The sequence below is a fragment of the Phodopus roborovskii genome, unplaced genomic scaffold (genome assembly GCF_943737965.1).
Source record: "Phodopus roborovskii unplaced genomic scaffold, PHOROB, whole genome shotgun sequence".
Taxonomy (NCBI): Eukaryota; Metazoa; Chordata; class Mammalia; order Rodentia; family Cricetidae; genus Phodopus; species Phodopus roborovskii.
Genome location: NW_026126434.1, coordinates 3,648,646 through 3,658,054, shown reverse-complemented (window position 1 = coordinate 3,658,054; position 9,409 = coordinate 3,648,646).

The following is a 9,409-nucleotide window of genomic DNA, read 5'->3' as shown; positions in this document are numbered from 1 at the left end:
TCAAAGTGAGTATTGAACCCCAAGTAGAAGGAAAAATATGGCTGGGGTAGACCTTGGAAGGACTACAGGGCCCAGGTCCAGAGCAAGCTCATTGATTGGGTAGAGTCTATTTGGTGATTCCTAAGTGTAGGTGGCAACCCAGGAGGGAGCCTGTTGGAAGCTGACTTCGGTAGAGCCAGGCTGATAGGTTCTCCATTTGGGTCATAAAGCAAAGAGAGCCACCATAGGCAAGATGGCTTTTTGGAAAAGACTTGGCAGTTGCGACAGACACATACTCCCTAGGGAGAAGAAACTTGCGTGTGGCCATCTTCTTTTTATGTGTACCACTAACTAGACTTTCTGCATGTGATGCTGTGTTGCCATGGAAACCTGGAGTCTACAATTGGCAGAGCCTCTCCTCTTGCATCTGGGAGGCCCTGTCCAGCATGGCTGCCTTCATCATTGCACCGTGACATGCCTCCATAGGCCTCCTGGCATTTCTTGACTGCATTTGTCTTTAGAATACTTTCTTCTAGAGGGCCCAAGGCACCACACCGGCACAGTGACCTTCACATTTTACACAGTCCTTTTATAGCACGTATTTTCCCAACTGCCGTGATGCATGAGTGTGAAGATTAGGACCAATAGTGGGTAGGATGTGGGGTGAGAGGCAGATGTCCAAGAAGCAGCCAGGAGAACAAATAGCACAGTCACTAAGGAGAGGGGCTGTGCGTCCAATGGCGTAGTGCTGACCCTTAGATTTAGGAGGTGCTGACAGAACAGAGGACGGACAGCATGTCAGGAGAAGGGAAGGAGGAGGATGGGGTTCTCCTTCCCCTGCTGACTATAGGGCTATGTGGTCACGCACACATCTGGATTCACCCCTTTGCTTCTGGCTTGCCATGTGCTACCCCCTTCCATGTGGCCTGGAGAAGCATGTAAGTGCTTTTAGTGCCTTCTTAGGAGGAAGATAGGAAGACAGGCAGACAGCCAGGAAATCTTGGTGATTATTAAACTGAGTCTTTGAGGACCTTTTTATTACTGATTAGGTTCTGTGCAACAGCACTAAGGGGTGGATACTCTCCCTCCATCCCCTCTAATCAAACCTGTTTTATGTGCTCATTTATAGGTAGAGGCAAAGGCAGGCCTGGAAAAGGGTTAGAAGCCCCCATGGAAAGACACTATAATCTGCTTTCAGGTGTCCCTTTGCCCCAAGGATGCCCATGCCTCTGTCTCTGTCATGGTAAATTCTGAAGATGGCATCTTCTAGGGCTGTTTGCTCAGGATTATTTCAAAGGCTTGTGTGTCACTGGGACACTGAACCTCCAGAGCATTGTCAGGAACCTTTAAGATGGAGAAGTGAAAACCAGGCATGTTAATGTATACCTATAATCCCACAGCACTCCAGAGGCCGAGGCAGGAGGATTGCTTTGAATTCAAGACCATTTTAGACTATGCAGTGAGTAGCAGGCAAATACATAGCAAGACTTTGTGTCAAAAAAACCCAAACCAACACACACACACACAAATCACTCATTTCAAGGGACACTGTCAGGTGACTTTGGTAGGTAAGGTGTATCATGTGGAAAGTCCATTGCGCCTTTGTTGCAGGGTACTGAAGATGGTTTGGGTTGTGGTAGGGTTGGTTGTCTTTATCCTCGTCCATCAAAGTAGCAGCATCTTTCCTGTGAACCTGTAACAGTGGCCATGCCCTATAGGTATAGTTTCAGGTTAGGATATGACCCGTTAGAGGAGCTGGGGATGGAAGCCCCGTTCAGGATCTCGGAGAGCATTGCAGATGCAGGGTTTGCATTTTTCAAGCAGGAACACTGCAACAGTACTTACTGTTACCTGTGAAAGTTCATCCCAAATAACACACCCATTTATCATTTATCTTGAGTCTGGTAAACTCATTATAATCCCTCACCTACACATCAACACATCCTCAACTCTGCATGTGCGAAGGACACCTTCATGACATCTGGATTAAGTGTCAGCATCAGGCTGTGTAGTGTAGGTTGAATCCATAGCTCTCACCTCTTCACACTTAGACCCTGTGGTAGTTTGAATGTCTGTCCAAATGCCCCTTGTGTCCTACCATGAGGACAATAGACTAAACCTCTGAAATGGTAAGACACCCTGTTAAATGTTTTTCTTTATAAGACTTGCTGTGGTCATTGTGTCTCTTCAGCAGTTCAGATCCTAAGGCAGATGTTGGTACCAGGGAATGGGGTATTGCTGTGATAGGCCTGACCGTGCTTTTGTTTGAAGGAGTGTGGGCTTTGGGACTTTGAGTTAGAAACGAGGTTGAGTGCTTTAAGTGGGGCTTAATGTACCATCCTGGTAGGAACATGGAAGGTAGTGGTGCTGAGTGTGAGTTAAAATGGGGGTCTGGTCCAAGAGGTTTCAGAAGAGACGAATATTAACATGTTGCCTAGAGGTCATTCCTGTGATATTTTGGTGAAGAATATGGCTGAAGAGTCTGCCTGAGGCTAAAGTTAGGGATTAATTGGCAGAGGAAATATCAAAACAGTTTAGTCCAGACTCAGAGGAGTAAATAAACTGTCACCTATGAAACTCTCCTCATAACTTTTGGTTTCTTCCTTTTTGTGGGTAAAAAAAAATAGTGTCTCATTTTTTCATCGCTATGACAAAAGACCAGACAGAAGCAGTTAAAGGAATGAGAAGTTTATTTTGGCTGAGTTTCTGAGGGGACAGGATGGCAGGGATGGGGAAACCTGATGGCTACAGCAACTCTGTCAGCAGAAGTATGTGACTGCTTTGTCTGCATGGTATAGGTAAGGAACAGAGAACGTAGGCTGGAAGAGATGCAGGTCTGAGCTCCAGGTGCCTGCCTCACATGCTTAGGAGGCTCACTCTGGTTCCTTGCCTGCTTCTGGACAAATAGATCTCACATCCTGAAGGCTCCACAGTCTTCAAGAACACCTGCTGGGGACGGGGCATTTTAGATCCAATCCATAATAAGTAGCAAGATATTCCCTGTGCTGCTGGCCAACTAGCAAGTGTACAAGCTTTCATCTGTAATCAGGCAATCCTCTCTGTTGGAGCAACATTGATGAATAAACCTGGGGAGTATTGTGCTAAGAGAAGCCAACTAACTGGTCCAGAGGAACGTCTCCTGTATGACCCATCATCATGATTGAATATGATTGAAGTGCATGGGGCAGAGGGAAAAGTGGGCGTTTCCACTGTAGGGGTGATGGAGGAGAGTGTGTTATGCATCAATGGGTACAAATATCAACAAGATAAAGGCATTCCCGAGATCTGCCAGTCCTTGCTGTCCTTGCACTCACAACGTTGCCCAGGTCTCTCACCAAGTATCCTTGCTACAATGAAGCAGAAACAAAGTCTCCTGGAGCCTCCTGAACCTCTGGAAGCCTCCTGGAACTACCATCTCATCTGATCTCCATAGATGCTCTAAAAGAAGGTGTGAGGACCTTCCATCTACACTGGCCAAGGTTCTGCAGTGGAGCAGACTCTGACAGGCTCTGGGACCTGAGATGGTCCAGCAGGCCCAAAGCCTTGCCTCTGGCTTCTAAGTATCCCCCATTCATTGTCATGCACTTTGCTGCTGGCTTGGACTGGCCTTTCCCAACATTTCAATACTTCCTGCCCCAAGAAGCAGAACTCTGGAGGGATTTGCTCCCGGTTTTGAGCTGAAGAACAAGCTGAGTATTTCTCTCAGCTGTAAGCACAGTCTGGTCTTAGCATAGTACATCAGCCCTCAGAGCTTGTGGACTGTTAGATTATGGCTTTTAAAAATGTGGTCATATAATTACATAAATATGAATGTTTAAGTATGGGCTAGATATGGCTTGACTAACTTTGTTGTTGCTATTGTTTTGAGACAGGGCTTTACTCTTCCCTTCAGGCTAGCCTCAAAACTCACAGCAATCCTCCTGCCTCTCCACCTCCTACCTGCTAAGATTATTGGTGTGAACCACCACCATGGTTGGTTTAGTTTTTATTTTATAAACTCTACAGTTTTCTATTGAGAGACAGGACACAGAATTCTTACTAGGTAACTTTTCAGAATTTCTCAAGAAACCTCTAATCAGCTCCTTTTAATGGCTCAGAATATCCCCTCTGCTTTGAAAGTGGTCCTCTCCTCTCTGTTTGGAAATGATCAAGTCTGTGGCTGCCCATTGACCAATTGTGACTTGCTTGTTATTAAAGTTCCATTATGGTCTGCACCGAACTAAAAATGTTAAAAGCAAATTATATTTTTTGTGTGTATATACTACTTTAAAACCCTTTATAAGTAATCTTTAGCTTCTTTGTGAGAAAAAACACTAGGCCTTTATATATTCCCCTTAAGATGGAGATTTGACTAGCACACCATTACTGGCTAATATAGGACAGTGAAATGTACAGACACCTACACACACACACACACACACACACACACACACACACACACACATACAAACACACGCACAACCAAGCATGCATGCATGCATATGCACACACACTTCCTTACCTGTTTAGCCCTGTGGAAATCTTGTAATTTAGCTGAAATGATAGCCATAATAGGAAAGCCATGACCTGTGAAGACATTTTCAGGAAGCAATGTACCTATTGTGTGACTCCCTAGGTCAAAGAGAAAGAAAGTTCAAAGGACATTTCTTGGGAAAGGTGAGAAACAGAATAGATTTAAGACTAACAGATACATGCATGGACTTCTCAACCTATCCTTGCTGCAGGCATATTTGTGAGGTGTTATTTGTGGTGAGCATGGGGGGGGGAGGTAGACACATTGATTTCCCATCATGGGAACTGCTCACAGGCACATACCCACCTTCCCACTGACTTCCTGTGCCCTACCTCTGACTCACATGACATCTTCAGGGTGCCAGCCTGGTCACTGTAGCACATATCTCTGAGAGTAGTCATTTGTTCTGTCCTGTAATGAATGTTATAACTCTGACCCCTGGCACTACACTCAGTAGTAGCTAATGAAGTTCACCAGCCCAAACACGTTTGTAGTGATACATTGTTCTGAAAATCCCTTGACCCCCAAAAGAGACTGAACTTTTGTTGGACCTTGCAGCCAAGTTAATTATATGTCTTGACATCATTTGAGACTGTATAATTAACCTGATAGCCTACTGTGTACTCAGTCTATTTAAGTTTTACTTGCCTTTAAGAGAACAATACAACCAACCTTGCTTGCCTTAGATTTCCCACACAATCAGCTTTTACAGCTTTTTATAGTACATAGCTTTAATCTTAAATAATGTATTCTTCCATGAGCCAAGCCAGAATATTGTATGAGTGTATGTATATTGTGGTGATCATTTGTTGAAAGCAGGCAACAGACTGAAAGCAACCATAAAACCATAAATTCTACCATAAATATTGCAAGCAACATAGATATAGCTTGATAATGTCTGTTGTCATCTTGAGGGCTGCTCAGGGTCAGTGGGGGTCAGTAAAGCAACTTCTTTCCTTGTAAAGCTCTGTTGAAAATTCTGTAAAACTCCCTCATTTAATTCCTGTGACATATTTTATGTATTCTTTAACAAACACAGAGCAAAGCCATTGATTAGGGAGAGGCAAGGCATACAGACACAACTAACAAAACAGTTTCAGACTCACACAGCAGAAAGACCAGCTTGTAACCACAAACTACAGGCAGACTCAGGGAGAGAAATGAAGAATTTCAATGTGGGCTTGTTCTTGGTTAAATTAATCTAAGAGGACACTGCTTTGGTTTCATTGCTTAGTGTGACATTGATGCATTTTAGTACCTCTGGGGTTATCTTGAATGTGGTAATTGATGCACATCTTCATAAGGGAACATTATCTTCCCAAGCAAGATAACCAGGTTTTAGTTAATAAAAGACAATACATGTGGCATATACCTGTAATCCCCAGCACTGGGGAGGCTGAGGCAGGAAGATCGCCGTGAGTTTGAGACCTGCTGGTCTACTCAAAAAAGACTAGTGGGCATGTCTATAGAAAGTAATCTGCACACCAAATTAAATAAGGGGAGCATTTATCACCAAGGATGGCTCCCGTTGTGACAATGGTGACAGGGAACACACCAGGCTTAACTTGGACCTGTTGGGGGAAAACAAGCTTTATCAGTATTTCCCTGAAACCTGTCTTAATGACTGTCTACAGTCTGCAGAAAGCACCTGGCACTGTGAATGATATCTATCTCTTGTTGGTAGCTTCCTGCTGGCTTGGGGTTTCCATGTTGTGTTAATTCTGTGAGGTTTCTTTGTTTTGTTTTGTTTTGTTTTGCATGAGAGGTGCCAACCTCCATCAGCATTCTCTGCAGACAGTGACCACGCAGAACAGACCAGGCAGGATCAGGCTTTACATCTCACACACTCAGGGTTTTTTGCTGTGCTGAGCATGTCTTCCACTGGGAGATCAATGGCTGTGCAGCTCATCCAAATGGCTGGTGTGTGTTTCTGAGGCAGACAAGCCTCTATTCTTACTGATCACAGACCAGGCTGCTGGAATGTATTAAAGAGAGAGCCCCCTCCTTCTTCTTGCCAAACTTACTGTCTTCCAGAAATGAAGAGTGAAGAGTCTACCCTCCTTCTGTTCTGGAACAAAGAATGCTTGTGTCCTGGGGGACCTTCAATATCTTACTTCCTGGAATATAAAGAATTTTCAGGGACTGTTTTTGGTCAGTTGTCAGTTTCAGAAGCAAAGTAAGGACTTATGGTTTAAAATAGCTACATGTAAGGGAGAGGAGGTCACTGCAGCATCCTGATCTTGCAGACGGTCCTTTTTGGAGTTGGACCCAATGCCAAGTCTCACTGGCTTACTTTTCTTTAGTGCATATGGTCTTAACATGTAAACAGGTTTGTAAATGCTGCAATGTTTCCTTTAGCTACAGTCATCCTTAATGCTATTGAAAATGATCATCTTTTTAAAGTTTACAATGTTATGGTACCTGACAGTAGTAGCATCGTGGTAGAAAGGGGTTACCTCAATGCCTATAGGAGACCATGGAGATTCCAGCCCATATTCTGTTCCTATTGCACACAGATAACCAAGCAGCCTGTAGGAGGCAGCAGAGCTCCAAGTAAAACCTATGCCTCTGCAGGTGTTCTCAGGCTCACTGTCCCCTTCTCCTAGGTGCCCCTGTAGCAGCATCCAGCCTTCCCTCTGCTTAGAGGACCACTTCCTTGACTCGTTACCAAAGTGGGACACTCTGTGGTCCAGCCCCCTGCACTCCAATAGACTTTCCTCAACCCCACCTCTCCCACACTGGAAGCCTTCCTGATAGACCTAGCACCATGGCATGTAGCCTCACAGTAGGACCTGCTGTTGTCTTACAGCCAGGTATGCCCATGTCATGGCAAGAATACCTTGGGTCTCTTGGATGTCCCAATCCCTGTGAGGCTTAAAAAGTAAATGCCTGAAATGGAAAGAACATGCAAGTGTGTACAGCATTATCTGTGCATGTGCAGGTGTGTGTGTGTGTGTGTGTGTGTGTGTGTGTGTGTGTGTGTAAGCACATGTGTGTATACGCCAGGGAATAGACTTGGATGTTGTTTCTCTGGTACCAGCCACATTTTTGTTGCTGGTTGCTTTTGAGGCATGGTCTCCCTTTTCCCAGGAGCTTGCTTATTAGTCCAGGAGCACTTTCTAGTGATCCACCTGTCTCAGATTTTATTTTAGTTTTTCAGTTCAGGGATTGAACTTGGGTCCTTATGCTCACAGCTGAGCCTTCTTCAGCCCCTTCAGGGACATAATATCTAGGAACATAGTTACTAATTTGTTTGCTTCAATGTTACATGGCTTTAGCATTCTTCCTGACTAAAGAGAAAGATGGGGATGTTTGGTGCAAGGAAGACATCATTAGCTTTTGTGGCCCTGGTGTATGGTATACCTTGACTTTTCTCCTCTTTGATGGGTTTCTTCATCAAATTAACTTCTCAGCCTCTGTTTTCTTGCCCATAAAGTGGGGTTAACTAATGTGATTGTATGATTTCTTGTCCAAACTAGAAAGGCATTTTGAAGTGAAAGGCATTACAGGAAAGCAGTGATAGACACTACAGTGTTAAGGGCAGTTTTGTGCAGAGACTACTAAGATGTGGGGCATGGAGGAAGGCTCAGAATGAGGCTGGACTCAATTGTGAACACGACAAACAAGATGCAAACCCACAGAGCATATGTGTTCACTGAATGGAACATTGGGATTCAGGGAGACTCCTGTTGAACAGACCTGATGGGATGCTTTGTGTACCTGTCCATGTAGGTACACATGTATGCAGGTACATGTGCATGTGTGTATGCATGTAGAGACCAGGGGACCACGTCAGTGTCATTTCTCGGGTGCTATCAAGCTGTTTTTAGTGGCGGGTGTCTCACTGCCCTAAACTTAATAAGTAGATGAGGGCAGCAAGCCACAGAGCGAGCCTCCTCTGCTTCCCTGGCTCTGGAATTGCATGCGTATTTGAAATTATACTTTTGGAGGAGAGAGGGTGCTCTGGTAATTGAACTCAATCCTTGGACTTGCACTGCAAGTGCTTTGCCTACTAAGTCACCACCCTAGTCTCCAACCTAATTGGGTTTCTGCTGAAAGGAAGCTAGGCTAAGGTGGCTGAGGGAGGGGAAAGGAATCAGTATATCAAGGGTGATTGGGTGGGGCAGAGAGGGATATTCTCTAAACTGACCCAGCAGCATTCTTGCTATAACAGGGGTGCAAGCCAATCATGAACACCAAGCCAGGGTGTGTGTGTGTGGCTTAGACCTGATAAAGCTTAGTCTGTGGAGGAGGAGCTGGACATGCAGCTTAGTGGCAGAGTACTGTGTGAGACCTAGAATTCACCTCAGGCACTGCCAAAAAGTAGTCTCCATCACAGTTAGCTAGCTAGGACAACAAGTCCAAATGTCCTGGTGCATGGTAAGGTGACTGAATGAAAATGAGGACATGATCGCCCCAAGGTATGATTAAAGAGAAGGTTTTTATTGTAGAGACGAGGGGAAAAAAATGGCCAGAGGCATCTAGAAGGGTCCAGACTGAGCGTGGCCAGCAGAACAGACTGGGCCATGAGAGGAGAGGGTGGGGGTAGAGAAGGGAGGAGAGGAGGACCAAGGACCAAGAGGACCAAGAAGGCCCATGGGAACCAAGAAGGCCCACAGCCAGAACACTGAGCTACATAGGAATCAGAAACTGAGGGAAGGGAAGCCAAGCCCAGCCTCTGGGAGAGGGTGGTGAGAAATGCTGGGAGGAGCCATGCATATTGTGTGAAACATGCCTGTTTAGAGAAGCCTGGAAAAAATGATTCTGAACCTTTTCATCATAAAGAAAAACAGAAGTTAGAAGGAGGCCGGGGACATGACCGTGCACTTTTCAAGCGTTCACAGGGTCTTCAATTCTAGCCCCAGCATTTTGGAGAAAAAAAGAGTTTGAGGGCCAACTACAATGTACACATCTGTT